Source organism: Copidosoma floridanum, unplaced genomic scaffold, assembly GCF_036245765.1.
Source record: "Copidosoma floridanum isolate Cflo_tuat_1 unplaced genomic scaffold, Cflo_Japanese_pri ptg000001l, whole genome shotgun sequence".
NCBI classification, from domain to species: domain Eukaryota; kingdom Metazoa; phylum Arthropoda; class Insecta; order Hymenoptera; family Encyrtidae; genus Copidosoma; species Copidosoma floridanum.
Window position 1 is genome coordinate 24915865 of NW_028321878.1, and position 25743 is coordinate 24941607.

Genomic DNA, 25743 nt, shown 5'->3' on the forward strand with positions numbered 1-25743 from the left:
TTTTTCTTTTTTGGAAAAAAGGCGCTTTTTGTAATTTTGTTCTGTGTTTAAAATTTTTGTTTTATTAAAATTGAAGTTGTGTGTAAATATAATGCTATGTTCTAATAGTACAGATGTACCCTTTTTTTTCTCTATATCTCTTTTATGTTTTGCCATTCTTCATTTTACAGCTCTCGATATTTGACCGACATAACAGCAGTTTAAATTGGCACATGCTATGTGGTAAACGACATTATTTTTATCGAGTGGCTCGGTTACATCTTTTCCATGTAAAAGATTAAATTTAATTTATTGTTTAAACTATATACAAGATCAATGTGAGACTTTTTCCAATAATATTTAATAAGACCGTGCAAGTGAGGTAAATACGGTAATGATAAGATTAAATTATAATTATTATCATTTCTATAACGATTGTCAATCACATTAATTTTTTTTAAGTATTTATCCTTTTGTTTCAAAATTTATCAATAAATCTTCAAGGATAGTTGTTAGACAGTGAGAATTTATTGATCAATTTAAAATTACCGTTATGGAAGTAAGTGTCTGCTAATTTAATGGAAAAGTCTACTAATGTGTAAATGATAATTGAATGATAATTTCCGAAGAAGCTAATGCTGTTGTTATTACATGTCCTAACAGTGAATTGTGATTCCGGACAATAGCTATTAAAAATGATTTTGGTATAGTTGATATATTTAGTAAGCACACATATGAGGATATTATCCACATACCGTATATACAGTGGAACATCAAAACACAACTTCTTTAAGCATAAAATTTCAAGCAAATGCATTACAAGATCATACAGCACTGAAATACAGGGACGCTGCGCATATGAGAGCAAAAATCTTGTTTAGAAAATTTATTGTTGAAATGGAAAAAAGTCGAATTCAAAACTAAAAATACACCTGTGCAAAATTTATTGAGAGAAACATCGATTTTACCATTTAAGAATTTCCTAAAATAATGTATTGCATTAATGATTGAGGCTTTACTAGGATAAGTAAATAAACTAACTACATCTAGACTTATAAGAGTATAATCAGGTAAAATGATTACATCTTTTAATTTATTTTTTAATTCATAACGATTTTGTATGTGTGACTTCGCTAGCAAAATATTCTTAATCAAAAATCAAAAAGAAATTTAGGAACTCTATTAGTAGATGAATTTATAATCGAGACCATGATATGGATAAAAAAGTCTCTGTTGTGTTTTTTCATCAGTCCGTACCATTTAGATCGATCTTTTTATGAATATCTCTATCAAACTTATTAAATTCATCAAAAATACCGTATTGATCCCACTTGCTTACAAAATTTCTTGTATTTTTAATTAATTGCTTTAAAGGATTATTTTCTAGCTGCTAATAATATTTATCGACACAAATTCAGGGCACCAAACAGGGCCAGGATCACTGACACTTCTAGCTGGAAGTGTATCGTACACCTTTACGCTCGGATTTTTCGTGAGAAAAGGGCATTAAACTTTCTATTTAACTTATAACAACATTTGTTGTAAGTTAAATTACGTGCGTTTACTATGTCGTTTGTGTTTGTGCAGAGTATAAAAGCAACTAAACTTAAAATTTTGACTACATTACGATTTTACATCCCTTTCGTTAAAGTCAGAGGTATGTTATATACTTTCATGACTGAATATTTTTTTCTTAATAAATTTAATTTTATTTAAAAAAAATTAGTTTTTGTGTAAGAGTTTGAAATTTCAATATTCGAAATTACTATTTAACACTAATTAAAATATTCGAGAGAATTTAAGACAGTTGGAAAAAAACTACTCCACATTGTTAGTAATAATACACATAATGTGTCTACTCGTTTTTCTTTAAAAGATGGAAATTTTCAAGACAATTTAAAGCAAACATGAGTCTTCCTTCAGAATAATAAACACATTTTAATTAATATTATCATTAGATTTTACATATCAACCACGAATGTAAGAAAAACAGCGTGATGGTATCAGACAGAGGTCTTAAAGTTGAATTGATGTACAAATTTCATCACTATTATTATGAATTGCAGATGCGTATATTTTATGAGCGTGGATCTCATGGTGTGCAATGAACTCGTCAAAAGTGACAGGTGACTGAATGCTTAGAGTCTCTTCCATGCCTAATGCAACAAAATAAGAATATACAAGTTAGTTTCCACAAGGGCCTCTTATTTTTAATCCTAGACTCCTAAGAAATTGAATGTTTTGATGCGGTAGATTTTGACATTCCAGCTATCTTCTTCGTAAACGTGTTGACAGTTCGGATGCTTGTTGTCGTCTGAGCGTAGGAGTTTATGTCGAGCTGCTTACATAGCTTTTATGATTGTACACGATTATTCTTATTGTGAGGGTCTTATGTGCAATCTTATTGTTATGACTTTTCCATGAAAATTGACTTATTTATCGTCTTGGTCAACTATACGTAATTGTATGTGATCAATCGTGCGCCTAACAATCGGTAAATAAATTATTTGTGCAGAAATTTTAATAATTTTTTATCCCAGTGGGAAGGCTGGAAGAAATTCGTGAATTGTATGGACCTTTTTTCTGGTTACAAAGGCTTTAGTAGTGATGTTGCACTTAACTCGTAATACGTTTATTTTAAGGATAGCCACAGGCAACAGTGAGTTATTGGTAAGGTTATCGTCCAAAATACGTTCAGTAAAACCTTAGAGATGGCCTATGAAGACTTTTGGTCTGAAATCAATTACACGGCTACAGATAATAACACTACGAAGTGTGTTATTGTTTGGTTTCATATCAATAGTTACATAGATAGGCTGGAATACGTCCACTTGAAATGATTCGATATTTTGAATTTTATAGCTACCTGTTGGAAAAACGAGCAGTTGATCACCTACGTCAAATATACTCTTACCTTCATCAATATTTGGGATCGAATTAAACGTAAGAAGTTCTAGTAAGCCAAGAACGTAATTTTGTTTTGGAGATAGTTTGATAGGTGGAAAATACTGCGCATCTATTACAGAAGAAGTACCAGACAGACTGAGTGTCAATGTTTCTTTCATGACTGCTAAAGAGCAAATAAATAATTTTTGATTTTCTTGTATACTTTTTGGTTCTTAAGGTTCTTAAAAAATGCGGTAATCAAATTTACGCTAAATGGTTAAAATTTGACAATTCTCATAATAGTTTAATAATTAATGTTGAAACACACAAGAAGAAACTTCAGAAATTTGAAGTCAAAAAATTTATTAAATAAAACTGATTGCAAAAATTAACTAGGCAAACGATAATGTTGCCTCAAAGTACAATAGCGAAGTTCAACTTGCTTCTTTCTTCACCAGGTTTTTGTAAAGCAAGCTGTTTATAACAAAAAATGAATAATGGCATGGCAACGTATTTGAATCCAAACATTTAAACGTTTCACGATTTCCGTTTGCGAGAGAGAAGATCACTCCCCTCCCACCCCGTAAGTTCTCCTTAATCTTTGTATAGACGAAAGACAAGCAGCCTCAAACGATACCTCCTACACTAATCGTCGAGCTCGAATAGTCTACTCAGTGATTTTAAGTATCACCCAGCTTGAGACGCTCTTACCTCCCTACTCCAAATATAAGAAGGAAGCATGTTTACATTTTTATTTACAATTCATTGATTTAGTCGGAAACATTCTCCCCTTTTTACAAAACGTCCGAGTTTTGTACGCTTGCAAACCGTATTAGGTTTCTAGTTGGCCTTAGGTATAAACCATTTGCTGTTCAAACTTCTACTACTCTCACCTGTCCATCTTTGCCTGGAAAAACACGAGTAATTACGCCTTTTGGCCATTGATTTTACTCAAGATTATTATCAATAACTAAAACATATTACCTTCTTTCATCGCTTTGTCATTTTTAATCCACTTTTTTTGAGGAATAAGAGTAGGTAAATACTCGCACATCCATCGTTTCCAAAATTTATCGGCTAATTGTTGTGCTATACACCATTGTTTTCTAGTACATAACGTTTGTTTTTCATACGCACCAAATCTGATTTCTCCTGATAAAGAGCCGATAAGAAAGTGATGAAAGTGATTATCGAATTGATTTGTGAATCCAATGTAAAACTATCCCCGAATCAGTCCAAAATACACAATGGGTTACAATAAAATTATGCTCTTCACAAATTACTTTTGCCATCTTAGTTGCTAAAACTGCTCCTTGTAATTTGAGCCACGGAATAGTTTGCGGTTTAATGGGGACTACTCTACTTTTTGCTAAAGTTATCGCGACCTTAAATTTACCGTTTGGCAATGAAAATCTCCAATATGCAACCGTTGCGTAAGATTTGGAACTAGCGTCAGAAAATATATGGATCTCAGCCATGTCTTGTTGAAAATCTTTAAATTGATAACTGCGATCAATTCTTACTGATTTTATTCTTACTAAGTCTTGCAGCCATTTTTTCCAAAGAACAAACTTAGTTTCACATAACTCTTTGTCCCAACCGATATAACTTTTCCACACTTCTTGTAATAAAATTCGGGAATGAATTGTAAAAGGCATGAGAAAACCTAATGAATCAAAGATTGACATAATTACCCTTTAAAGTTGACGCTTTGTGGGAATTTTCTTACTTTTAATTATTTCAGAAGAAATTTTGTTATTGTTAATTTTAAAAGTCAATTTAATAGATTAAACTAGTGAAGCCCTAAAATTTTTTTAATCGCGTTTTCTTTTTCTAAATTGATCAATTTTGTCGGAGTTTCCGTTGAGAGAATTTTAGTCAAAACCTCAGGATAGTTGCACGACCAACCGTGAGTTTACAATTCACGTATGCATTTATTTCTTTTACCTGCGAAACTCTATTTACTGCTTCTATTATCGACTTGCAACTATCTAAATAATCATCCGTGTAACAATTTTCGATGACACAATTGGTGGCCTCAGGATCACGTGATAGAAGAAAGCTAGCATTCTTATTTTTAATATACAAGGCAGTGCATGGAGAAGACTTAGCACGAAACAACATAGATGACATTCTAAATTCACTATATTTCGTCGATTTTTCCTTTCCCCTTCAAAGAAGATGTTGGGTATCTCTATCCTCTTTTCTCATTTCGATTTTTAGAAACATTTCCTTTAAAGTGGTCTTTATCGCGTAATTGAACTGTCTGAATCACATAAGTACCCCGAGTGAAGATTTAAATAGATCCGGTCCAGATGATAACAAATCATTAAAACTAATCTTCTTTGTTTTTGCGGCCGCGCCATATACTAATCGTACTTTTCCGGGCTTATTAATATTTTGTACACTGAAATAAGGTAAATACCAAAGTTTTTCATTGATTGAATTTTTGGGGACTTTCTCTGCGTAATTATTTTTAAATAATCGATCTATTTCTCTGTAAAATATCTTCGCGAACTCTTTGTTACGATCAAGTTTTTGCTCTAAAAGTCGAAGATTTTGAACTGCTGTAACTCACCCATCGGTAATAAAAATATCGTCATTCTTCCATGGTAATCCTACTTCCTATCTACCATTCACGTATTTACTTGTATTTTCCAAAATTTCAATCGCGCGTCTATCCTCCTTCGTAGCTTTTACAAAATTTCACATCCCTAATGATTCTAAATCAATGTAATCTTTCACTTCTTTGTCCATATTTTCAAACTTTTTTTCTCATTTTAATTTTTTTGTATTTTCAAAACTTCGAGTGGTTAATGCGTTCACCTGTATATCTGTACTCGAGTCGACCATTCCGTGTATTGTCCATTCCAAAGTACATCACGAAACCACTAAATTTTGTTTATTTAGAAATAAAAATTGACGTGTGAAAATTAAATCGATATTATTTTGGCCTATTATTATATCTGGATCACCTCGGAAAGGATGAACAAAAATACCTGTTTTTTCTTTACAAAATTCCAATGATTCCAAGCATAGGTATCCAATGGGTAGTGCAAGGTTTTTAACAATTAAAACGTTCTTACGCGTATACGTTTCACAATCAACCTCTATTCTCAAATCAGTTTTTCTATTTGATACAATTAGAGCATCGCTGTCTCCTATTCCTTTTAAAAACATTTTCATCTTTAAACAATAAATTTTTAATTCATCTATAATACAAGCGTTAATAACAGTGACAGTAGAGCCCTCATCAATAAATGCATATATTAATTTAGATGATTTTGAATTATTTAACGTTATCGGAACAATTTTCAGAATCGCACTTGACATCAGTCAACTGGACGTGCTTACGTTTTCGATAGAAGTCGCTTTTTGAAAATTGTCACCTTTATTGGGGTGCAGCAGCGTATGATGATGCCCCTCACAAACTTTACAGTTATTCTTTGCATTTTTCTCGACAATAACCTTCTTTAAGGTAATTGTAACATACAAGCATCTTTCGAATGGCTCTTTAACGCTGGAAGGAAGAAAATTTTGCTAGGTCTTTACAATCTTGTCTTGGATGATTATCACGACCACAGTAAGTGCAAGATTTTTTTGAATTATTCTCTTTAATCAGACCTTAATTATTTTCAGCATTAACGACGTTTTTTGTAAGAACGGAGTTTTTTCGCGTGTTTTGTTCCATTGTTTCCCGCGTCGGGCCACTCAAAAGCACATCTCTTACACCCGCTTTTTAATTTACTTTCGCTTTTTTGTACAAAAATATAGACAATTTATCTAAATCAGACATCTCCACGCTTTGATTAGTAACGACTCGTATATAATTACTGATTATAGACCCAGGAAGCTTTCTCATAACATCTTTTGATAAATCAGCGCTAAAAAGATAACTTTTGTCATTAAGTTTTTTCATTGCGTCAACTGAATTTCTCAGATTACTCGGAAATTAAATGAAATTGGGCCTGTAAATTTCAATACGTAGTAATTCTTTAATTTGGCTCATAATTATTTTGCAACATAATCCGCGAACTTCCAAAACGCATTTCTAAAGTATCCATTATCTCTTTAGTGCTGCTACCACTTGCAAATAAACTTTTTACTGCCCTGCAAGCTTTTCCTTTTAAACAATCATAAAATTGTGATACATTTTCACGACCACTGAAATTACTAAGCTCGGTTAAATGCTTAAAAGCTTCTTTGAACCGAATCCAATCAAGAGGATCTCCTGAAAATGATGGTAAATGCTTTGTATAAGACATACGATTCAACAGTCCAGCTTCGTTTAAATTCATAGAATTATTTTTAATTACAGACAAAGTATTATTCATGATATTTCTAAATCTCGTTGCGGGATCCTCGCTTGACTGAATAGTTGTACGGTTCTCATTTTCACCTTGATGGTTTTCCAAAATGTTCGTGCCTTGTAACAAATTTAAGTCGTTGTTTGATAAATTTAGATGTAAATTATTCAAGGCATTAGGTATCTTAACGCGTGATTGAGATGCTTCCTGGGATTGATAAGATTGTGGTACTTCACCAGAATTTGTCGCAAAATGATGAAATGACGAATGAGGAGGCACAAACGTCCTTAGGAACGGCAGTAACGTGTCATCAGATCCATTCGCGATGATGTCAGGAGCGAAAAATAGCAGATCGTCGAAAAAATTGTGTAGTTGACAGATTACGGGATGCTGCAGAAGTACGATCTGATAGGTAATAAAACGGACGAGGATGTGTTAGCACTGTAGTGGGTCGTGCAAGTGTTGGAACTGGCCGTGGTGGTAGTGGCAGCTTGACGTCAGAACCGTCCGTAAAGACAAGAACAGGAGCCGTCGTTAAGTGGTATGGCACAAAAGCTGCTGAACGGCGCAGCGCACGGGGTCGTGCAGGCGCTGGGACTGGCAGTGGTGATAGCGGTGGCTCATCGTCGGAGCCGTCCGTGAGGTAAGGAGCAGAAACCTCTGTTGAATGGCGCAGCGCACGAAGTCTTACGAATGCTGGTATCAAAACTTTATGACATTTTGCTGGAGACCCGCTTGTGCTGACCAGTCCTTTTTCCTCTATGGTTTCTTCTCGCACGAGTTATCCAAAAGACGTTTAAATGTCCCGGATTTTTGCACCAAATGTTAAAACGCACAAGAAGAAACTTCAGAAATTTAAAATCAAGAAACTTATTAAATAAAACTGATTGCAAAAATTAACTAGGCAAACGATGCTGTTGCCTCAAAGTACAATAGCGAAGTTGAGCTTGCTTCCTTCTTCATCAGGTTTTTATAAAGCAAGTTGTTTATAACAAAAAATAAATAATGGCATGGCAATGTATTTGAATCCAAATATTTGAACATCTCATGATTTCCGTTCGTGAAAGAGAAGATTGCTCCCCTCTCACCCCGTAAGTTCTCTTTAATCTTTGTATAGACGAGAGACAAGCGATCTCGAACGATACCTTCTTCACTAATCGTCAAGCTTGAACAATCTACTCAGTGATTTAAAGTATCACCCAGCTTGAGATGCACTTACCTCCTTACTCTAAATATAAGAAGGAATCAAGTTTACATTTTTATTTACATTCCATTGATTCAGTCGGGAACAAATTAATTAAATATTTAATGGAAAAATAATAAAATAAAAAAAAGAAGTAAAGGGAGCCTTGACCAACACCCCCTTCTGTAGGAAACAACCTACCTTTCATTTATGTTCACCTCCATGGACTTTCTTTTTCTCTCTTTACCTTTTATAATGTTCATGTATACATTTATTCATACAAACTTATATTACAAATCCACAAATTAAATCTTATTATCGCTATGATACACTATGAATGGAGCAGACTTTTAAACACTTTTCCTCAATGCATTATACAAGTCTTAATTTTTTTCGATGGCTTTGAATTCATGATCAGGAGCGAAGACTTAAAACTCATTATCGATGGTCATGATGACTTTGCACCCAAAGCGGGTAATAATCTTTTGAAGCTCTGTCACCATATATTTCCTATCCTTCTTCAACTCTGATAACTACCTTGTTGGGATGTAAATATTCTTAGCGATACGGTTTAACCCGGCAAAGTCCATTTTCTAGAACAAAATTTGAGAATTTTACAATTATGTACTATAGATTACAGTATATTGAGTAAAAGTAGTTGCTTACCTCAAAGTCAAGATCAATCTCTTGATAGATGAGAAGAATTCAAATCTTTGTATATTGCTTTAGGTAGGACACGATGTGCTCTCTGGCTCGTTTGACATTGGAATGATTTCCACAGCATGGTATACTTACTTACATAGGGCTAGCTTCTGTCTCTTACTTGGAGGAGGAACTAATGTGCTCTCCAACTCATCCAATGTTGGAATGAGCTCTGCAGGCTGAGGTAACTCCTAATATAGGGATATTCCCTCTCCAGAAGCTTCCCCCACTCCAACATCCTCCATTGATTTTTAGAAATGCTTCATTTTCCTCATCTATTATGAGTTAATCCTCCAAACGCAGTGTATCTGTAGAGTTCAGCAGCAGATAGCACTTATCATCTTTCGGACTCAGAGCTACTTTTTTCGTTTTTCAGTGTAAACGTCATGGTGAACTTTAAAACGAACAAGATTTTGCACACAAGTAATTTCAGATTTGTTAAATAAACAAACTTCATAGCCTTCAAATCTTATTTTTGTCTTGAAAACAGATGTTTTTACATCTTTTGCTTTTTTAATCAACTTTTCGTCTTGCACACGAATACAATACATTTTACTCTAAAGACTAGTTAATTAAAGCATAATTTTACCACAGCATTTATCTTTCATGAGCCCAATCACTTTCTTGTTTCTTCGAGGTAAATTGAAACGGTTATTGTCTGCATAGACTGATGTATCGAACTTATCGATATCTTCACCCATGACTTTGTAGATATCTGTACCCTGAATTTCATGAATCAAACTAACAGTATCGGTGTACAATAACTTAAACATACCTGTTAAACGTCGCTCCATGTACGAATAATGAAGATCGTATATTAAATTTTTTGATACATCGAATACACTGAGTTCAACGTTAGTAGGTTTCTTGATTGTTATATCTGTGCGTGTAAGTTGTATAACTATGAGGTTCTCAGCAAATATTGTACGACTGTGAAAGTTCGGCTATGTAATAAGAGTTTCAGCACTGTAGAGTCCATACCACTCATTAAAAAGTTTCACATCGACTTTTTTCCGCTCATTCTTCATTATTTTACCGTAAACAGCATTAATCAAGAGCGTAAAAAAGAGTTTTTCAAACTCGTTCTTGGCATTCTTTCTTTTATCGGTGTTTAAATTAACGTATGACTTTAACCACATGAATTAATTAAATTTTAATGCTTAATGGATTTTTCTTAAGATCATTCCGTGCTTTAAAGCTTGCTTTAAAGCTCGATAATGAATAATGTATCAATCTTTGTTGGATAATGTGGTCATCATTTTTTTCTGCTTAGAACCAGATGGAGTCATATGTTTAGGGCATAAAGGTAAGTCTTTGTGCTCATCATGTAAGCTCCAAGGGTAGTCCGAGTCAACTTTCCATGTATAGCCATAAAAGTAATCGTCCGGAACATAAGAAAAGTTGGGTCTGTCGAGATCGCTCACCCATTCGAAGCTGCCTAATGGAAAACCTGCGTTATTGCCTATCCATAAAGATTATTTGCATCGTAGTTCATCAAATACTTTTCTCCATCTTTCAGATTATAACCTTCAGTCATATATCTATTGTTAGCCTTAGAGGAGCGGTTAAAACATTGACTAATGCCACCTCTGATTCCTCTCTCGATAATCAATAGCATGTCTATATCGGTAAGGAGCTCTTACTAAATTTGTGTATATTTTAGCGTGGCATTCCATGTTAAGCCAGGCGTTGTATAGTAGTAACCTGGATCAAGTCCGTATGCGTTGAGCGGAAATTTTCGAAAACATCCGCAAGCAGTATCACGTCAGTTTTCAAGTACAAATCTAAGTATTCACCAAGAGTTTGAATAATTAATGTATTCTAGACATTTACAGCGTGATTGGATTCCTTCTTAGAGATGTTGCTATCAGTAAGCTTGCTATAGAAATCTTATTTATTAGGCTACTGCACATTTTTCAGCTTTTCAAAGTAATTGACGTTATCGTATGGAAAAACTTCTTTTCTTAGTGATTACTTTATTTGATTGTGAGTGTAACTATCTTGTAAAAACGCACTTGACGTTATATTGTATCGATTCAAGTAAGATGCCAGCTTCTCCAATGATGATGCAATGAATCTGAACAAGTCAATAAATCTGAAGTTAATGTCACTGCTATCAATATGCTTCGTGAAAGAAATATACTTTTTTTTGTTTTCTGCAATAATAGTTTACGCCCCTTGAAGTCAGTAGCTGTATTTTATTATTAATATTATGTACACTCTTTATGAGCCACTCCTCTAAGCTTTCCACTGAAATGGCAGTGGTCCTGTACTTTTTTTTCTCTTTTCTTGAATGCTTCTTGGCAGATATGAAACGACTAAGCTAAGGTAAAATTTAGCCTTTCTCTGTTGGTAAGATTCATTGGCTTTGGGTCTTTATTTATACATTTGGTCTGATTCATCTGCGAGAAATTTTAAGCTTATCGACGAACCACTCTGGAGGGATTTTGACTCCATTAATGTCTTTTTATTTTCTGAAGCTATATAATATCATCAAAACCACAATTTATATGATAACCAACACTATATGCTATATGTTTTTGAAATTTTCGCACATTATTTTCCAGAGGCTTCAAAACGCACTCAAAATCAGCATTTATCACTTAAGGCACTTTTTTTCATAACTAAAATTATCAATCAGAAGCACACTTTGATCTTCAGTTGGCATTTAACTTTACACTTGTTCATCATTGCACAATAAATTTTATGAGTAGCAAGCTTAAGCTCAGTCCTGAAGATGTTTAAACATCCATCGCAAAAAAAACACTTGCTTTTGTCATTAGTTAACTGGCTTCTCACCAATCTTGATAAATTTTTAATCCACACATAGTAAGCTTTGGGTTCTGGAACACTATTATCACTTATCGTTTCATCAAGTTCTGCTTCTTTTTCTTTATTTTTATCGATATAGTAATTTTAAATGAGTAATAAATTTACATACCATTCTTTCTCCAAAGAATCTATGAAGTAACATTAAAGTTGTTTACAAATTTATAGGGGATGTATGTTTTTACAAAATCAGGATTTTGTTTCTCAAACTTAATGATCTCTTTAAATGACACCGGAAACTTTATACCATTACAGTTAAGTTCGATTCGATCATGTAAACAATAATTAACACGATCTGGATTTTGAGCTGTAGCATATAGAGTAGATAAAATTTTCCATACAAGACACTTATTATCACTGTTTTTTACATTGACACAAGATTTTTTTGATTTGACTGCAGCTGGTAGTTCAACATATAAGCTTTCTTTCAATGAATTTAACTTATTTACGTTGATAGTCACACTCAAAATTTCTTGCAGCAACCAACCTCAATTTCTTTCTTCAAACTCTTCTACATGCTGTTTCAACGGTTCACTCATATTTCGATTGAACCACTCACTGAGACTTGTTGATTCATAAATTGGAGCACTTTTATTATTGAAGTATTTTAGTTTATTATTTTCAGAGTCATTTTTTTGTATCATACATTCACTTGAAAGTTCGGTATTTACCTTAAAAGCAGTATATTCTTAAAGAACAGCTTTAATCTTTTCTTCGAAAAAAAATTCAACATTATTCAAGAATAATTCAATATCCAGATATTCAAGATTTGTAATGACTCCTGATCGTATGCGTCTGTCAAAAGCTGACACTACATTATCCCACTAAACAGAATGTCTAGGCTGTACTGGTAAAGCTGATGATAGTTGCCTTCACTCCCCACCAGATTTATATAGAAGTCTACTCAATTTATTTTTGATACTTAGAAAATTGGTGACCAATGCTTGACATAATTGCTTATTTGCTCTGGTTAATTTATATGAGAGAGCTAGTCCTTTCAATGTAGCAGTCGCCTCAGGAGATAAATTCAATCGTTGGTGTAAGTCTGAATTATCCACATCAATGCTGGCTGCATAATCTAATGAACGAAGCAGCATTTTCACAGTCAGTTTGAAGTACTTTAAGTCTGCCATAGTTCTGATGCTCTCAAGTAAATCCTGAAAATAACATATTAAAGGATAAGATCTATACGCTTAATTATTCAATTTTTATTCCGCTGTAAAAACTTTTCATCCTCAAATAAACGTTTACAGTAAAACTCACTATGTTAATATTGGAGATAACCTTATTAAACTTTAACCATCATCTTTATTTGATAAAAGTTGGTTGTAAAATCCTCTTCACTCACTATCAACTTAGGTGATATACTTTTTACAACTGAGTTTAAGTATAATTAAAAATTAATAAATACTTAGTAATATCTCGTAGTGTGTCGATGAAGAACCCTGCCGGTGTGTTTTGGTTCAGCTTGAAGCGATAAATGACTCTTTCGAAGCTTGATGCTGCCTTATATCCCTAGACAGAGCAGTGGGGGTAACATGCTCATGCGCAAATTTGAGTGGGCATAGATTCAAAAAGTTACATGACAAGTCATAGTCCTGCAAAGTCGTCAGTCAAGAGTGGACCATGGCACTGGAAGGAGCTCCTGGAAGACAATCTGCTGCTGATTTAACGAGAAAATATTTTGGAAGCCGTCGAAAAGTGCGCACACTTAAATAAGGGTGAGGAAGCTCTGACAGTCTATTTGAGAAATCGCAGTCTTGCAAAGTCGTTATTCATCAGCGAGCAGAGCTATTGGAAAGATTTTTCTGACTCCTGGAGAAAAAGATAATCCCTAGAACGAAGAAGTTCCTGACCGTCATGGATAACTTAGTCGATCTTCAAGGCATCAAGCGACCGTCAAACATTTTCGTGTTAAAATAGGCTGCCATCCTTGCTGTTAAAAAAATGGGATACCTAGAGTTTACCATTTTCAGACACCCTGCAAATGGTCAAAGCTACTGGCTGAAGAGCATAGGACCAATCAATGGTTGGAATCTCATTACCATGGGATTCGATGGGAATCAGGCTTAATTCCTTGTTGTAATCCCATCCATGTTTTACAAAAATCATTGAAAGACGCAACAAAAATCTTTGTTGAAGGGTTAAAAAAAAACTGTCTTCAAGGAATCTTATATAATATGTAAGTTTAAAAAACTATAAAATTTTGGTGCATTTATTAAATTAAAAAATTATGTTGCAGAGCTATTTACAATATGGACAATATAAGGATGTCCATTTATAAGGAGCATGAAAAATGAGGAAAAAATATAGTTCTTGAATCACTTTCTCAACAAGAATCCAGTATGTGCAAAAAAAAGTGCAAATACCTTAAAAAATTGGCTTCTAAACTACAGGTTTTTATTATTGCTGACAACAGAAGGAAAAGACACTGTTAATTTTCAATTAATTTATTAATATATTTCAAGACTATTGAAGTTGAATTTTTTTTTTTATTACATAAATTAAAAAATTAATTGAAAAAAAGAGAAGTTATAGAGAGAAAGTATAATGAAACAGGGTGTTTATCACAAGTAAGGGCATTGGATAGAGCCCTCACTACTTCTCTTTTTCTTTTTTTTGTTCTTTTTTTTTGTTTTTTGAATAAACTTGACACAGTTTTCTTTACAATGCTAATTCTAAAGATTAATGTTTTTAAACCTATAATATTTAGTGTCAAAAGTATTTAAGTTTATTGGAGCCTATGTTAGTGGAGGATATAAATATGTGACAAAAATTTCAGTTTGATAATGATTGATGAGAGAAAGAAGTAATGGAGGCTCCAACCATCACCTCCACTTGTGAATAACAACCACTTGGTTTTCTTTCCCTTAACTTCTATTTCTTCATCATCTTTTGTTAAGGATATCTATAAAATACACAAAATATCTTATAAGAAATATACAAAATAAAGTTTTTTTCTAAATCATTCGATACTTTGCGAATATCTTCTAACACAAAAAAAGTTTAGAAAACAAAAACTTTGAAAGCAGTCAAACTATCTTTTTCAAGTAATTCATAAAACATACAGTCAAACTTATTTATAAAAAGATAATGAATTTAAACATAAAAGCTTTAAGTCTCTTTATTAAGAAATTTTATAAATCGTCGTTTTTTAAAATGTTTTCTCATACTCGTCCTTTTTTTCTTCCTTTTCTTTTTTCTTAGTACTTTTTACTGGTGCAAAAACAGGACTGGGGCTGCATGGCACACATTCCTAGGCTTACTTTACTCTCATGATTCTTCTATTCCACAAAACCATTCTTCCTCAAAAGAATGCAATTTCATTGTCCATATTAGTGCAGGAAGTTGACTCAAGAACAAGCAGAGGTAATGAAGTGTGCACAGATGAAGATGATAAAATTTGTGCTAGTGGAGACGATTGATGTGATATAGTATAAAATTCTAATTCATCATCTAAGACAAAGGTAAGTATGATGTGTGAGTCAATGTTTCTAAATAATACTTTTTAATTTATTCTTAATAAAGTTATTGTTAAAAATTACTCTTTTTAGCGTTCTTAAAAATTTTTTTTTTTTTTTTTTTTATAGGTGGATTACATTTTCCGACAATCAATACTTAAACAATATTATAAAGCTTAATTAAAGTATACTGCAATAAACTTGATTTTACCTTTAAGTGTATCTACAAAATCTATTTCAGAAAATTTACTGTATCTTTGATTTTTTTTTTTAGCTTTTTCAGCTACTTGTTAGATCACCTCGCACCTATCCTTCTTCTAATAAAATAACAAAAAAGATGAACTTGATGTTAACTTGTAAAAATTGTTTACTAGAATTATTATCCATAAGAAATAATAATTATCCTCAAGCTATCGGGTTTCTGATGATTATCTAGCTTTGGCCACTCATCAATAGTTATCCATGAATCTCGATGTTGCTTAAAATAATCAAGTGCTGATAAATGTCTTATTAAACCCCCTTTTGGGATAGGTGGATCCATGGGAGCTCCTCTGCTGGAATGACTTGACATTTTCCTTGGATCATGGACATAATTTTTATTCTCCTTTTTTTCTTTTACTTGCAAAGTCTTACCTTCAATAATTTCTACTACAGACTGCTCTTAATTTGCCCTCTCTTTAGTTTCTAGAGAGTGACAGAACTTCTCGAAGTAGTCACGAATGTCTGACAGTGTTGTTCCGTCCTATTCACTGATATTATTGAAAAAGTATGTGAATCGATCTAAAACAGCTTTAAATATAATATAAGTGATTTAGAACTATCATTTTATGTAAAGTTTCCAAGCTGCAATAGTAATTTTAAAATTATCACTTCTACAGTTGTTCAAAACAAATTTTCTGTCTATATGTATAGATGCATCAAAATATGGAGAAGTAACATTACCATAATTGTTGATGAAATAGCTGTATAATGCGACGGTATTGTCGTTTGTGAGACGACAGCAGTCGAATAAAATTTGTAGAGAGCATTGAGCATTTACAATGTAACTGTCAAAGAAATAACAACAGCTGAATAAAAGCTGTAGTGATCAACGTCGTCATCGTTAGTGAGACAGCAGTGGCAGAAAACAATAATAATTTTAAAAAGCAGTTGTATCATAACTGAGACCTGGCAACATGGGAGACTATTAACTGCACACACACACACACACACACACACACACACACACACACACACACATACGAAATAAGCAATGTTGAGTATCATCAACGTCGTGATGACCAATAAAGCAGCATTTAAGTGATAGCATCATTGACGACAGCACACGGAACAGCGTTTAAATGTGTAAGGGATGGCACCAAGATCACAGCAGCAGAGTATCACCAACACGAGTGACCAAAACATCATCGATATTGAGGTAGCATCAGCAGCAGTAGGAAAAAGCAGTGTTGATGAGGTGGTAACATTTTTAATAGTCACTTTATCCGTGTTGCACTTGATCTGCAATTGGTAAAAGACGAAACTCAACTGGTGACAACCAAGAAAAGTAGCATAACAACGTGCATGAGCCTATTATAAAGTTCCACGAAATAAGTTGTCTACCTTTAGAATCTGTAAATACACATAATGGATGTTAATTTAAAACGTCAACACTTCCAGAGAATTTTACAAAGTTGCTTACTACTCACAATTTTAATAGTCACTTCATCCGCGTTGCACTTGATCTTTAGTTGGTAAAAGACGAAACTCAACTGGTGACAACCAAGAAAAGTAGCATAACAACGTGCATGAGCCTATTATAAAGTTCCACGAAATAAGTTGTCTACCTTTAGAATCTGTAAATACACATAATGGATGTTAATTTAAAACGTCAACACTTCCAGAGAATTTTACAAAGTTGCTTACTACTCACAATTTTAATAGTCACTTCATCTGCGATGCACTTGATCTGCAATTGATGAGAGACGAAACTTAACTGGCGATAACCAAGGGATGCAACCTGTTGTGTACTAATAGCTGCAGCAATGACTTCGAGCAGTCACTATACTGTTTGTGCGTTTTGCGCCTTCCAGCTCCTACTCGTTTAGAATATAGATGTATTTGTTACATTATTCCTAGAGTCTTATAGTATACATACATACTTGAGCGTAGACCGCAGTAGCTGCTCCAAATATACTGAATAACTCGTTAATGATGCAGCAGAAGTAGTAATGTAGTCTGCAGTGTATAGGACTGGATCGCAGTAGCTGCACTAAGGAAACTGACCAACTCGTTGATGATGCAGCAGAAGTAGTAATGGAGACTGCAGGGTATAGAGCTGCAGCACATCTCTGATGCACACGCAACATAGTGTATAGGGCTACAGCGGAGCAGAGTAGCGACGGCGATGATGAGGCACGTGCAAGCGCGTGCGACACGATAACAATGAGAGCACCACGTTTCACTCGTGACGAGACGATGACGCCAACGACGGTTGCACAGTGCAGCATATATCTGATGCACACACAACATAGTGTATAGGACTACAGTGGAGCAGAACAGTGATGGCGACGATGAGGACCCTGCAAATGCGTGTAACATGGTAACAATGAAAGCACCACGTTTCACTCACGACAAGACGACGCGCGACGACGCCGACGATGGTTAAACAGCAGCATAGTGAGCGCCTATATGCTGCAAGGACGCCACAATGCAAGCAATGGCCGAAAAAAAGTGCGCAGTAATAGCAGCATGTAGCCAAGTTGGAATTCTACGTGAGATAGAAATCTAGATTATGTGCAGCTAAGGTGAAAATCTGCACTACGGATAGTAGTATACGTATCGACCTAACACGACGCAGAGTTCTATCTTGACTGCACGTAGCGAAATAAAATTTTCTTCTTTTTTCAATTTGTGTTTTGTATTAATATTGATGAAAATTATAATTTTCATCTTTCCATAATTAAAAAAAATCCTAGTATATAAGGGTGAGGTAGAAGGGGTAATATAGTAGGGGGGTGAGGCTAAAGGGGTTTGACGTCACCACCAGGCTGAATCCCCATAGTTTACCTACTAATAATATCAAAAAAAATAAAGAAATGTAACAATAATTTTTTTTAATTATAGAGAAAATAAATCAAATAGAAAACTTCAATCTATTGAGATCTAAAAATTTCGCATTGACTCTCACTCGAATACAACACGAGGCAACTATACACGACAAAATAAAATGAGTTCTTTTTCCCTTAACATCTTTCATTTTATAAATTCTTCCATTATACTATCAACGAACTATGAAATAAAATGAAGATAGTAAGAGCTTTATACACAATTGTCTAAGATGATAACTGCTTGCTCAATTTGGCGTCGCTGAAAATATAAATTACCAATTATGAAGCAAGTGATTTTTTCGGTCCATTAAAATTAAGAAAAAGATGGACAGTGAAATGTTACGACGTTTACAAGAATCCCAACGTATGCGCCAGAAAATATGATGGCCATCAGATTCACGAGGGTCAAATGAAGATATCAAAAATTTAAAAAGCAAAGCAAGACACCATCAATTGAGTTGAGGCACGCCGTTGAGACCTCCATAAGGGTTTCCTGTCTAAGTGACGAGGAACTACCATTCCAAGCAGTTTGCAAGACAAAATTTAAAAATGAAATGCAAGAACTTCGTTTTACCAACGACCAACTTAAACACCTGAAGCAAGAGAAAAAATATGCCTACCGGCTCTGCCTTGTGGATTTTTAATTGCCCCAAGTGGCAACAGGTTGAGTGTAATTTTCTTGATCATCGAACTTTTCACCACGATCGTCCAAGAAAAAACTCAAACTGTTTGGTATTCCATACGCATATCTCCCTCGCAATGCCCTTCCATGACACCGTTTCCCAACTGTGCGATTTCCTCTTTCATTCGACTCAAAATTCCTCACTTTCTTTGGCAGCCTTGCTCCTACGAGGTACTGCATGTGTATAGTTGTACCCCGCATTATCCTTCACTGAGGGTTGATCGTCTAAGTTAGTGAAGGCCTCGGTTAAGTCATCTTGGATCTCATCTAGACGGATATCCACAGCATCGAAAGAGTCGAACTGCAACGGTGGGTGCGATCAGAGACTCATGGCAAGACATTGAGATTCTGTATGAAGAGGCCGTAGCTGTGACTAAGTAGAAGCTCCTGAATCACTCCTAATCGTACCCAATGAAGATGGAACGAAAAAGGTAATCCTACACTAATCACGGGCTTGTTGACTGCGTTCTCTTATCTTCAGACACTCTAGCTCTCCCCGCTTTTTCTTAATGAGAGCTTCAGTGATCTCTTGCAATGCCCAAATGAAACTTCGTTGTGACAATTGGTTGGATGTTAATAATATTACCTGTCGGCATACAGATTTGTACCCCACACACTCCTGAACAATTTATTTTTAATGGACGGAAAAAATACTTTCTTTATTATGTTATCGATTAAAATATTACTTGTGTAAGGTGAAACAGGCATCCAAAAAATTTAACGTCTGGCAAGACTACTTTCGTTGCTATAATAACTCTTATTACAATTGGTCTCTTGTGGCAACATAGCTTTTTGTAGTTTTTACCGCACTTGATAATTAATTTTTTCTCTCAAAAAGACTCTCGAGTCGATTAATAAAATTTAGTACGATCAGTAGATATTTTTTATCATTGATAAAATTTTTATCTAAAATTCATTGTTAATAAGCGAGGTAAATGCAATAGAAGCGCTTAAAAAGACGACAACCCATAAGCCTACATGTAGAAATTAGCTAAATATAAGTATTAATTACTCGTCTTCTAGGAACCCTTACGTCTTTAAATTTTGACCGTGCCATTTTCATGACTTCATTCATTCGTAAATAAATTTTCATCCAGTTTTTATTGTTAATTATGTAACCGATAGAACTCTCTTAACCAGGAATCACTGATCCTCTCTCAGGTCTGCGTTGGGCAAACTTAATACTGGATGAAGCTATAAAGCAGAAATAAACTTGAGCAAACGGGACAATCTCCAATAGGCAAACGTCAAGCACCAGTATCTCTAATTTGGATTACCAAAAAAACTAAGTTTTGCAAAAATAGAAGGTGCTTTGGACACTTACGTCTCTAGCGTAACACCAGGAGACTTTAAAAAAGAGCCCTACTACTAGCTCCAACAATTGTGTTAGGGCTAATGACAAGAGACTTATAAGATATTACTACTTTTTCCTTGCACTTTAGGTTACCTCTATGTAGGCATCTCCAAATTCATTCATTCCAACTGAGACCACTTTTCCTATGGTAAACGTATCCATTATAATAGGAAATACGTGAATTACCATGTTCGCCATTAGGAATGATTAACTGCATTGTAAAAAATGGATAAATCAGTTTCCTATTTTAAGGTGCTGTTATAACTTATTTAATGTATATGTATTTGTGATTATAATTAAATAGAAAACTCCTAACTTTCTTATAAATAACAATGAAATAGGGAAATTCCCTACTAGACACAAGTTCGTAATTGTTTTTGTAGCATTCATTATTCATAATATAATATTAAAGAAAACTCTATCATGTTACACAATCTCCTCTGTATTGTTTGCGAGTTAATATGTATCAAAAAATGATGCACCAATTTAATTATTAACTTAAAGTTAAAAAATTTTTGAATTTAACTACAATCACTCGAAGTTTATCTCGCACAATCTCACATAATGTAAAATAAAGACGTTGTGCATATCCTTTGTTCGTCCATGATGCGTTCAGATAGACTGTTCCAAAAAAATGTCAAGTCCCCAGTCCTTTGTTCTAAAGTCATCACCGTCTCTAAAGTACTCTTCAACTTCTTATTTGTTCAAGAATAAGGAAAATAGTTGCATACAACATGAAAATCGAAGCAATGCTCTCATATTCAGTCCAGAGTTCAGGTATTGTTTAAGAAACGACGATAGTTAAACTGTCTTGTAAGGTATTAAAATTAGTAGTGGGTAAAACATGTGTGCAAGTTGACTAAGAAGAGTTTACTTGAAATTTTTGACGAACACTATTTAAAGTATCTAGCTTTATCTGTTGGGATTACCAGACACAATACGATAACACGCGAAAAAATATATTAAATTAACGACCCTATTATTAAACTATCATGAAAAATAACGATCACCAACTCATTTTTGTTTGCTATACACACTAGACGCAAAAATGGATCATCCATAGTTAAACACGGATGACGACACTACACTCCCTTAACCTTCTTAGAATACGCAATAACTACCATAATTTGCGGGAGAAGTCCACTTGTATACTTTAACACTAGCGCACAAAGACACTGAGGTTCATCATTATTATTTTGTAGTGAAATGGCGTCTTTTTGAGAAATGCAACCTTCCTACAAGTTTCTTTTATCCTGAAGACCATCTGACCTATCTTAATAATAATGTCAAGTATCCCAAGAAACACTGAGTACACGCATTTACTTTACTAATGTATTAAGATTTTAAGCAAAGGTATAACAATGCGCAACATTTTTCATAATGATCCTTATCTTTCACAGGAAGGACGACTATTAACATAAATTTCGTTCAGTGACTTATAGCATGTGAGCATTATTCTTGAGGGCCCTCGGATGACGTTATACACTTTCGCAAGTACAAATACGGCCTTTATATCTCTCCTTCTCTTCTTTTTCACTCCTTCGAAAGCTTATACGGCAAGAGTGTGGTCAGGAAAACTTACTTATTACTGAGCTGTTACCCCACTAGATATACTCTATAAGTATCACCACTATAGAGAAGCCTAAGGTAGGTACATTGTAACTATAATACATTCTACAACATCTGTACCATCTTGGGTTGTATATTGATTTTGCCTATACGAATTTAGTTGTTTGGATTGGTAACGTATAGTCTGCTCTTGGCATTCGGAATCAGTTGTATAAGCTCAGAAATCGTCAATTTTTGCCATCTCGTAGGCCTTCCTGACGACTCTGACCTCTCGACAACTTCGTATTGGGATCCTAAAACGTCACATAATTGAGATATGGAAAAACTCAGAACGCTGCCGTAGGCTTGTACGAAAGAGCATGTCACGTTTAAGGATCCGAATACTACAACGTTGTATATATTTGTGGGGTTGCATGTTCTGTGTATATAGTTTACATGTATATGTGTGTATGTGTGCATGTTCGTATACGCAGTGCATTTCCCTCAGACAATATAATTGTATATTTCTCTTGCATCTTATATAGTCCTGCCAGCCTGACTGTTAACACAGAAGAACTTTTGTCAGTTGTCCGCTTCATCTCTGCACTGGCACGGAGCGAATACTATACGGTACAGTACTTACTCCGAGAAAGTACTTGGAGAGGATAAAACGATAGGTGCCAGTGCCCATTGTATCAGTTAAATAAAATATGGGGGAATACTTATAGTATGAAATGCACGTAGTATAAAGATGTCTTTAAATATCTAAGAAAATTAAACATTTTATGATAGTACGTGAAGCGTGAAACTTATAGTGAATTTAATAATAAGTAAATACCATTATATTTCGTGTTAATCAGTGCTAGCATTCTGTCATTACAGCCATTAAAAGTTTAATAAATTCCAGCAAGAACTGCGTGTTGCGTCTGTTTAACCATGTACATAGCAGCACTGAGAGCAAAACACCTAGCAAACGCACCGTTTGAATGCACTATATACTATATATACGTACACTATATATCACATATTTATACGTCAGGCTTTTACTGGCTATTCATATTTTTAACAACTGTAATAGAAAAATGCCTGCTTTAATTAACTCAGTACAGAGAGGCACTAACTTATAATTAAATTTCCTATAATTTTTACGCTTCAGGTCTCACCAGAAAATGCCTAATTTTAAAGATATTTAGTGGTATCTATGAATTACGTGCATTAATGTCACTGGTATTCACCTCTGGTTGCCAACTTTTGTCATGAGCTGTAATGCCTTATATTATTTTTACAGTGAACATACATGAATATTTATGTTAATCAAAGAAGACTTGTATGGACACTGTTTGAAAAAAATATCTCATGGGTTATTATAGAGACAAAATTGTACTTACGTGGACAATCTACATACCTTTCCAATGTTATTAAAATGTATTTTAAAAGTACATAAGGTCCCCATAAATCACCTTCTATAAACATATATATTCATACATGTGTGTATGTACACATGCATATCTATACTGATTTTACTGCAGTCTCCTTGTCCACCTCTCTATCACTGTAGCTCCGTCTTTGTCTCACATGCACACGATGATGTACCACATGTTACAGGTGATCCAGCTCTATCATTACGTATACTTTCTCTATACTGCTGCAAAATAAGAATTATAACGTGGCTTAAGGAGTAGTGTCACAATGTATAGTCAATGCGTGTTCTGAAATACATCATGTGTTCCAAAACAGACGAGTGAAAATAAATATGGCAACGCCACATAAGGCGAAAACCCTCTGTATATATATACGTATAAGTGTAGATGCGTTCAGAAGTTACATTACGTTAACATTGAGTTGGTGGTGTAATCTCCGTTGCAACATCTTCACAGATTCTTAAATACATACTTTTAATTGGTTATAACTCAACACCGGTGAAGCTACTGGTGCTGTTCTTGAAATATAATGTTAAAAACATTCTATCCACATTATGTTTAAATTTCAGCAAAGTCTAAAATCTTTTTAATCGCTATCTGTAAAATACTCTTTTTCCGATAAGAAAACGTGTTAAATAGATAATTTATTTCTCAGAAACGGTGAAGCTAGAGTGTCTAAAATTGTAATACGTTATTCTATGTATAATTGTTAGCTTATACAAATTTTTTCAACGCGCTCCTAAGTTTTTGGATTTTGTGATACTACCTCCTTAATAATTGCTTAGCTAAGCCCCTGTTATACTAAGGTAGGATTGGACAAATAATGCATTGCTTTAAACGTTACTTAACCTCTTCCAATAAACATATAGCAAAAACTGGTACCTCCTCTATCCGGACACACACACACATGCACACACACAGATGTATATATATATATATATATATATATATACATATGTTACTTGTATGATTATCTTATCTAACAAGAAGATTGTAAAATGAAAATGTACACAATTTATGAATTGTATTACCTACTGTTTTGTACCTACGCTCCTAGTATTAAACTTTTCTAAGAATGTGCCACTGGTTCAGCCACTTTGCCATGATAAGCCACTCGAATCAATGAAAAAAAACTGGACACACCTCGTAGAATTAAAACCAGCAATCGCATCACTAATTTTTGCTTTGAATCAAAACTCAATTAAAAACTATTTGGATATCCTTAATCACTTTATTGTTTCATTATTTCATTTTTATTATTACTTTTTTACAATTTTCAATTGACTCTCAAAGATTTAATATGATCCTATCGGGCGTATGGAAATTTACATATTCCTGTAAAATTTAATTATCTGGAGCAGTATACAAAAAAATGGAAGTTACATCTAAAAGTTATCTATTACAGAACGTCAATTTACAGGAAACGCATGACTTTTTTATTCTTGTACGTTATGAATAAATCAAGAAAATTTACAATTTTTTCCGATTGGTACTTGTAGTGATAATAAATTATTTGTGGAGATTCCATGACTTACTAAAGCTCTTTAATTCTTTTTCAATAATTTGAGTAGGTTCTTTTTGTTTGATTTATTGATTAAACAAAAAATTTCTAATCCATTTTGGATTTTCTTTTTCACTGATAGTTTTGAACTGTATTTTTTTCACAAATTACATATTGTTAGCAGTATGGATGTGTGGGTATGTGATCGGGCAATAAAACGAACAACACTGTCGTTTTAATTATAAAAACCAGACACGTTTATTCTCACTATCTTCAGTGTATGCTATCTTTAGTCTTTACAATCAAGGATACAATCGTAAGCTGAACTGAAATAAAGCAAGATCAAATCAAAAGGAAAATACGAAAAGCAGGGAGTGCGTATCGACCGACTGACTGACCACGCGAGAGTGAGTAAACTATAGGTATTAGACGCTGAAGTGCAGCGTCACGGCGTCTCGTCTTCTTGCTATTGCGCATACATTAGAATTTAGTTACGAGCACCAAATATACATCTAACACCTCCTTCCGTTCGTATCTGAATTGAACAAAACAATATAAAATGAAAAAAAGAAAGACATATTGGAATATTAACTCTAAGTGATCATACTTAAATGAATAAGTAATCAGCTGAAGATGTGGAACACGTCGGCTTCTTGATCACTCATTGGGGTTGGTTGTAACGAGCTAAAACATACACAGAGAGATACATTAATTGGCATGTCTACTATCATTATCTATCTATTATCAATTTATTAATTTTACTATCTCAAGTTCAAGTTTAATGATCATGCAATTTACACT